The sequence below is a fragment of the Impatiens glandulifera genome, chromosome 2 (genome assembly GCF_907164915.1).
Source record: "Impatiens glandulifera chromosome 2, dImpGla2.1, whole genome shotgun sequence".
Classification (NCBI taxonomy): Eukaryota; Viridiplantae; Streptophyta; class Magnoliopsida; order Ericales; family Balsaminaceae; genus Impatiens; species Impatiens glandulifera.
Genome location: NC_061863.1, coordinates 42,592,042 through 42,600,384, shown reverse-complemented (window position 1 = coordinate 42,600,384; position 8,343 = coordinate 42,592,042).

The following is an 8,343-nucleotide window of genomic DNA, read 5'->3' as shown; positions in this document are numbered from 1 at the left end:
TTTTTGATGAATCTTTTGAATGAAATACGACATTACCCTTCGACCTTCACAATAGAATGGAAAATTTCAATATCTATTCTGATGATGAAGATGAGATTCCGGTTTATAGACAATTTGTCAATGATCAAGCGGTTGATGCTGAACCTCAGCCTGATCAAGCTGCTATACCGCAGAAAGTTGACTCTTCAGTTTCAACTGAAGAAATCGGTCGGTCTGACTCTATTCAGCCTACCGATCAGTCTAACCTTGATCAGCCAACCGAACGCTTGGAAGACACGTCTCGGATAAACCTCAGAAGGAACAAAAATCATCCTCTTGAACTAGTAATAGGTAACATATCCTCACCCGTCCGAACTAGGCAACAAAATTTGGAACACTATGAAAACTCAGCTTTCATATCACAAATTGAGCCGAAAAAGGTGGAAGAAGCGTTGTTAGATCCCGAATGGATCTTAGCAATGGAAGAGGAACTAAACGAGTTTGAGAGAAATAAAGTCTGGAACCTAGTCCCTAGACCGAAAAACAAACCGGTTATAGGAACACGATGGGTATTAAGAAATAAACTCAATGAAGACGGTTTAGTTACGAGGAACAAGGACCGGTTAGTGGCTCAAGGCTATAAATAGGAAGAAGGCATCGATTTTGAAGAACCATATTTACCGGCTAAACAAAGCACTTTACGGTTTGAAATAGGATCCAAGAGCCTGGTATGATACATTAACGCAATTCTTATTTGATCAAAAGTTTACAATAGATTCAGTCGATAAAACTCTTTTCAAATTTAAGAAAAAGGAACACATATTACTCGTTCAAATCTATGTTGATGATATTATTTTCGGATCAACCGATCCAAAGTTATGTGATAGATTCTCAAAAATGATGACTGACAAATTTCAAATGAGTATGATGGGAGAACTGAGCTTCTTCCTAGGGCTTCAGGTTAAGCAGATCGAAACCGGAACGTTCATAAGCCAGCCAAAGTACACAGTCGAACTATTGAAGAAGTTTGGAATTGATACATGTGTTGAGGCGGCTACACCGATGAGTTCTTCCGTAAAGCTAGACAAAGATGAGGATGGTCAAGCAGTCGACATCACGGAATATCGAGGAATGATTGGATCTATACTCTACCTAACAGCCAGCCAACCGAACATCTTGTTTGCGGTCGGAGTATGCAGGAGATTTCAAGCCAATCCAAAGCAATCACACTACACCACGGCCAAAAGAATCTTAAAGTATCTGAAAGGAATTCAAGATGTGGGACTTTGGTACCCAAAAGATTCAAGTTTCAATCTCATCAGTTACTCAGATGCAGACTACGCAGGCTGCAAAATCGATAGAAAGAGTACAAGTGGGACTTGCCAATTTCTGGGAGACCGGCTTGTCTCATGGAACAGCAAGAAGCAAACTTCCGTCGCAACATCAACCGCAGAGGTGGAGTACCTAGCAGCATAAGCTGCTGTGCACAACTCCTCTGGATCCAACAACAACTAAGAGACTTTAGCGTAATAGCTGAAGAATCATCAATATTCTATGACAACACCAGTGCAATAGCGATCACATACAATCCGGTGTTGCACTCAAGAACGAAATACATTGACATAAGACATCATTTCATCCGGGAGCATGTTCAATAGAAGCATATCTGGCTGGATTACGTCTCAACTGAGCAGCAAGTGGCTGACATTTTCACCAAACCGCTACAGGAAGCTAAGTTCTCTCATTTCAGAAATATTTTAGGACTTACTGATAGCAAGCAACTCATACCATAATCATCCATGCATGTTGTCTACATACATTATCATGAAAACCGGGGTATGTGTTTAGGGAGAAGCTCTCGCTTCTCAAACCATATCCAAATAGGACATCAAATATTCAAGGATGACAACTGGGAGGAAGTCTCCGGTTATGCCTGATAACTTCATAATATCAAACCACATGTATACATACTAAGCGGTTCAAATGACTTGGTAAAACGGATAAACTTATTCCAAAGCTGAACAAATGTTGATGTGATTCAATATTTCTTCACACCGGAATAAGATATCCAACTAAAACCGGTCACGGAAAACCAATTAGTAAAAATGCATCATGGTTTCAGTAAATTGAACTTTTCCGGTTAACTTGGGACGGCTAACCGAATTTTCATGCACACCTTGAGAAATGAAGCCTATAATTAATAAAACAGTATACCTCAATCGAGATGACGACACGTGTCCATCATCAAGAGAGGGAGACTAACATCTTGTCAATAGATTTATTGTCATCATGAAAATCTTTAGTAATGATTAATTTTGCATTAGAAATAAGCATTATACACTTTAACAAGTTAAACCCTATTAATTAACCAATGACATCACTAAGCATGCTTAACCTATTAACCTAGCCGAACCCCTGGCTATATAAACAACCCTTCATCCTTCACAACACTTCACAAATTCACTATTCACAAAATCTCTTGAACTAAACCTATCACAAAAACATGAACTCTGATCCACTCGCCAAAAAGATCCTGCTGGCTGATTTCAATTCCATATATCAATATGAAGACCACGACATCAAAGAAATGTCGTGGCTATGAAAATCATAATGAAAATCTTTTCTTTCCTCTTCGGTCAAAATCCTAAGAAATTTTGAGAAAATAAAAGACATTAAATGCGCTACATCAAACAATATCAAATCAGTCTTGAAAACTGAAATGTCCGCTTCCCAAGAAGCATACCTAATCCAAATAGACTAGACAATCTACAAACGGATTATTCCCTTGACAATCGATAAGCATTTATGACCATACATAAACGGTCCGATTTTTTAAATATTCTCATTAAATACAATCCAACCGCCTGCATTATAAAAAGGGACTTCATTCCCCTTCAGCAAATCACACTTCAGAAATTTTCTTCTCTCTCTAAGCTTGAATATTCAAGCCTCATTCATCCTTTGTTCAAATCCTCTCTTGAAAAATGAATGCTGAAATGAGAAACACTATTATCGTCGACTTCTATGAAGTATTGAACTCAAGGTTTGAAGAAACCTTCTTTTCACCAATCGTAGAATTCGGGCTGCAACACTTTCTTGAGGGTTCGAACATCATCCTCGAAGAGGAGGTGTTTGAATTTTTCAACAATGGGCACATACTCGAGGATGGCAGCATCAGAACCATCATTGACGGATCATTCCATCAGCTCACCGAGGAGTCATTCGCCAACTTCTTTCAACTTCCATCCGAAGGATTTTCGGATTTCCCAACTCCCCACTTTCCAGCCAAAGAACACTATATACTTTCATCTTCTCCAGTTTTATTCATCCGGTTGATGACTGCGGTGAGAAGGATGAACTTGCACCTCAATACCAAGTATTTCATGACTTGGTACAACGGTCTATCATGGGTCGAATGACTAACCAGAACTACAACCGGGAAGCATTCGACCTAATGATCACAATCGTCACAGAATCGTCCATCAACTGGGCTTCATATCTCTTCAATAATTTGAAGAAACTCATCTCAGCTCCAAGGGGAAGAATTGGTTTTGCTCCCCAGATCAACCGATACCTAAAAGCTCATCTTACCAACCATGGACCCAGTGTTCATGTCGGACCGACCAACATCATGACTCGACCCATGCTGGATAGATGGATAACGAGAATTGAGAACCGGACTGGAAACACCGTGGATGAATGTATTGATAGGATGATAGAGGGAGAGTGGTTTGATTTTATGTAATTTTTTATATCTTACGGTTACTTCTGGTCATTTTGTTGTACAACCAGATAACCACATCTGATTCTATATCTTTCGGCTTAAATATAAGAATTTCATACTTTTTGTTTCCGGTTTTCATGCAAGTTTCTTTCCGGTTCTGATCTTAGTAAATATCAAAACTTCCAGTTAACCAAAGCTTTCGATTAACAAAATTTTCGGTTAAGGAAATAAATCTCAAAACATATCTGAAAATTCAAAATTTACCGCTCACGGTTTACCTCTCACGGTTTACTGCCCACAATTTACCGCCCATTCTTACCGCCCATAGTTAATCTCCGCAATTACTGCCGAAAGTTACTAAAGTAACTTTTGGAGTGAAAATTGGCGCCAAAACGAAGAATTAAGTGACGATTCAACTTCTTAACCGTTCAAAACCGCTCTCTATATAAGACAGAAACAGTTCATTATTTACTCACGTTTTCTCTCTCTAAAAACTTACACAACTTTCTACATTCTAATCTTCTCTAATCTTCATCTTCTTCGTTACACTATCTCACCATGGAATCAGATAAAGCACTCTTCAAATATATCTTGCAGGTCGATTTCTACGACATCGAAGAACACGCTGCAGAAGAACACAAAGCTGTGCTCCAATCCGTAAGGGATTCTGGTCTAGAAACTTATCATTCTGGTCTGTTCTTCGTGCATCCGTCAGAAGTTGATGAGTTTCTAAGAACGGCGACTCTAACAAAGAGAACAATCTCCGCCACCGTGTGCGGCAAGGCAGTCAACATAACGGAAGAAATCTTTTCGGAAGCTCTCGGTTTGCGAAATACCGGGAAAGACTTCAAAACAAGCTTATCGGATGCGGAATCTAACGCTGTCCGGCTAGCCATTTCAAGTGATGACACGGATCTGGTGTCTCACTCTAGCCGGAAGACAAACTCAAGTCAGATTTCAGATGGCTGGTGGATATCATATCCAAATCTCTTCTGGGTAAAGGAGGAAAATTCGATAATTTGACAAAGCTGAAGCTGCAAATATTGATGGCAATTGTCCGCAGTGACAAGATTGATAGGGGAAGTGTTTTGTTCAAATAGTTTTGCGAAATGGTGGTCAAAATGAACGGTCGGGTTCAGGCATATGCCATGCAGATTGGGAAGATTCCGCGGTTTCTTCACGTCGAAATCGGTAACGGTGAACCACTTTCCTCCGGGAACATTCTGAACACATGAGCAAGAGAACTGTTAGACGGCCAAGCCGAAAGCTACAAGGGCCAAAACCGCAAAAGAAGTTGGACCGGCTGCACCGGTCGGTGAGAGCTCCAAACAAGCCGATCCAAAGGGAAAGGCTAAACAAACCGAGTTCCCGCAGAAAAAGGGAAGGGTAAAGAAATCATCGAAGAAAAGCTGCAAGAAACCGGAAGATTCTGAGAAAACTTTATCCTCGGAACAATCACCCAAACCGACTGAATAGCTATTTCAGCCAATTCCGCTTAACACAGTCCATCCAAACTTGGCCGAACCACCTTCATCAAGGCAAACCGAATCCTCCGAGAGCCAAGACACTCTGTCTAAATCAAAGGAGATTCCGGCTAAGGAGGTTAGTATTCAATCTCAAAACTCTAAATCTCCAACCAAAAACTTTGACGATATAATCGCCGATGTCGGACTGAGAACCTCAGAGGTAATAGAGGACGTAGTCCAAAATGTTACCCATGAAACTGAAGACGATGTAACAAGTCTTCTCTAGAACACTGATCAGGTTGGAGCAACCGGTCAGACTGAAATTCACCCGGTCGAAGAAATGGCCAACTCCGAAAACATCACCCCTCCGGCTTAGGAGGGAAACAATGAAGAAAAGGAACCATCCGGTTCGGTTGGGGACAAATCTGTTCCAACCGGATCAAACCCTCAACTAGCCCAAGATGGGCCGTCCAATCCACCTATCACACCTGAAGGTCCATCTCAGGTTTTCAAAGGTAAGGGAGTTATGATTGAAGATTCTCCGGTGCGAGGAGAAAGTTAAGTGCAAACCGGCCCTAGACAATCTGAAATCTTACCCGAAGCTGAGATACCTATTTCAGCAGAAGAAGAAGAAGTAATGTTCCAAGCGTTCATCCGGGATATGAATAAGGAGGCTGAAGAAATGGCCGCCTTTATCACTTATGGGTCAGACTACGATGTGAAACAAAGCTCTCCGACATGATCCCCGACTTCAATGTAAATGAACGTTGGGCAAAACCCTTGCTGTTAGAACATGAAGCTCTCAGAGTTACAAGTACTGAAGTCATCCAGGCCACATACGCCAAATCACCGATGATGGAAGAATACGCCATGTTACAAGCGGTGAATGATGCATTGAAGAAGGCAGATGGAGAAGAATTAACTTCGATGGAATTAAAAATGATCGAGCGGTTTCAGAAAGTAAGAGATGATCTCACAAGTAATGTTAACTGGCTAGAGGCAGAATGGAGAGAAAAATACAAACAACTTCTGTTACATGCCGATCAGTTTTAAAGAAGACCAATCTCCGGAATCGGAGAATCTTCCAAGTCGACAGAAAACCGGCAAGAGGAACATCAGCCGCATGAAACGGAAAATGAGGATAACCGGGGCAGATTTCCATCTCAAACTGATCAGAATCCGGGACTTGAGCAAATAGAAGAAGTTATTATTGATACAATCATCTCCTCTCTTAACGAATACAGCATAGCCACGGGCGCCAAAATTGCAACCATTCAAGCCGATTTAGTCGAAACGGTTCGGGCATCCATTCACGCTGAAATTGTTGAAACGGTTCAAACATCCATCAAGAAAACGATTGACAAGTCAGTTGAAATGGCAACCGCACCTCTTCTCGAAATGATGTAAGCGGCTAAAACTCAAGAGCAGATTCGTTTAGATGCCGAAACAGCTCGTAGAATTCAAGCCGAAGAGGAAGCCAAGGAATTGTTAAGAAAGGAAACAGAAGACAAGGACCACGAGTTAGCAAAGAAATTCGACGAGGAGGAAAAGGCCGCTCAACCGGAACCCACGCCAGCACAAGCTCCACATTCAATGATAACAAGGAAGAAGGGTAAAAGAAAGCAGATTGCGAGCTTGATGAAACAGGTGGAACAAAGAGGCATTGAAGATCTTCAACCGGTTGGTCAGTTCGAGGAACCTCTTAATGAAGAAGAAGAAGATGCAGCACAACTCAACCCGCGAAAGAAGAAAGCAGTTGAGTCATCAACCGCATCACCAAGCCATGGACCAATAATTATCCAATCATCCCGACCACCTAGACCAGCGGGCGGTGTCTTCCGGTTCAACCAACGTAATTCCGGTACATCAAGTGTCTTTACCGGTTGGTGCATCGACGCGGAAAGAAGAGAAAGGGAATGGAAGGAGGAGGAGGACAGACAAAAAAAGAAAGAAATGGAGGGGTCATCCAACCTTTAGCTTATTCTCTTATGAACATATTTATGTTACCTTTCAATGTTTTGTTTCAGAACTCAATTATTTTCATTAAGATCTCATATTTATATTATACTAAACATCTTTTGAAAAACCAGCTTATTTTGAAACTTTTCTTTGAAAAGCATCAAAAAGGGAGAAATTGTTAAACATATTTTTCAAAATCGGCCTCACACTACAATTTTTGAATATTTATTCTAAATAATCAAAAAGGGAGAAATTGATAGAAAAATTAAGTAAGTTAATTTTTGAACCGGCCTCACACTACAATTTTTGAATATTTATTCTAAATAATCAAAAAGGGAGAAATTGATAAAAAAAACTTAAGTAAGTTAATTTTGGAACCGGCCACACACTACAATCTTTGAATATTTATTCTAAATAATCAAAAAGGGAGAAAGTGATAGAAAAAATAAGTAAGTTAATTTTTACCGGCCAGAGAACTAAAATACTCTTAACTCTCATGTGCAGGAACAAACCAAGTCGTATAAACCAGTTGGAGACCGCATAAACCGGCTGGAGAATACATCAAAGTAATCCGGCTCCAGATGATCAATTCATGATCAAGAGGAACCGGCTTCAATATTTCAAATAGACCAGCTAGCAAAGAAAAGTTCACATTCCAGCCAGACCATATTACGATAAGATCAACCGGAAACTCTAAACTACAAGATGACGTAATATGACGAAATAGATGCATCTTGGGAAAATGCAAGAAGATAAGATTCGGATCAGAAGCATGCGATAAAAACAATGATGATCTGTATATGCATGCTTGCCAAGTGTCAGAAAGATTAAACGTGCACGCAACATCTCTGAACCGGCGTGGTTTCAAACTGACCAATCCCACGGTGAGAGAAGAAGATGACCGTTGGGATCTCATTTACTATAAATGGAAGACGAAGCGACTTCATTTATTACGGTTTTTAAATATCTTAAGAAAGAGAAAGAAATCTCACACACGATCCTAAATTGTTGTTTCATTTACCGATAGAATTATTGTATTGTGTTATTGTATTACATCAAGAGTGAAGTGGTGTAACCGGCGAGTAGCGAGATAGGCTCGACCGACATTGTGAGTATTGTAACTTTCAAAGTTTGTGGAGATCCTTCTCATAATTTGAGAAGAAGGGGTGACGTAGAAGGGTTTGCTCTGAACATCCATAAAAAAATCTTGTCTTG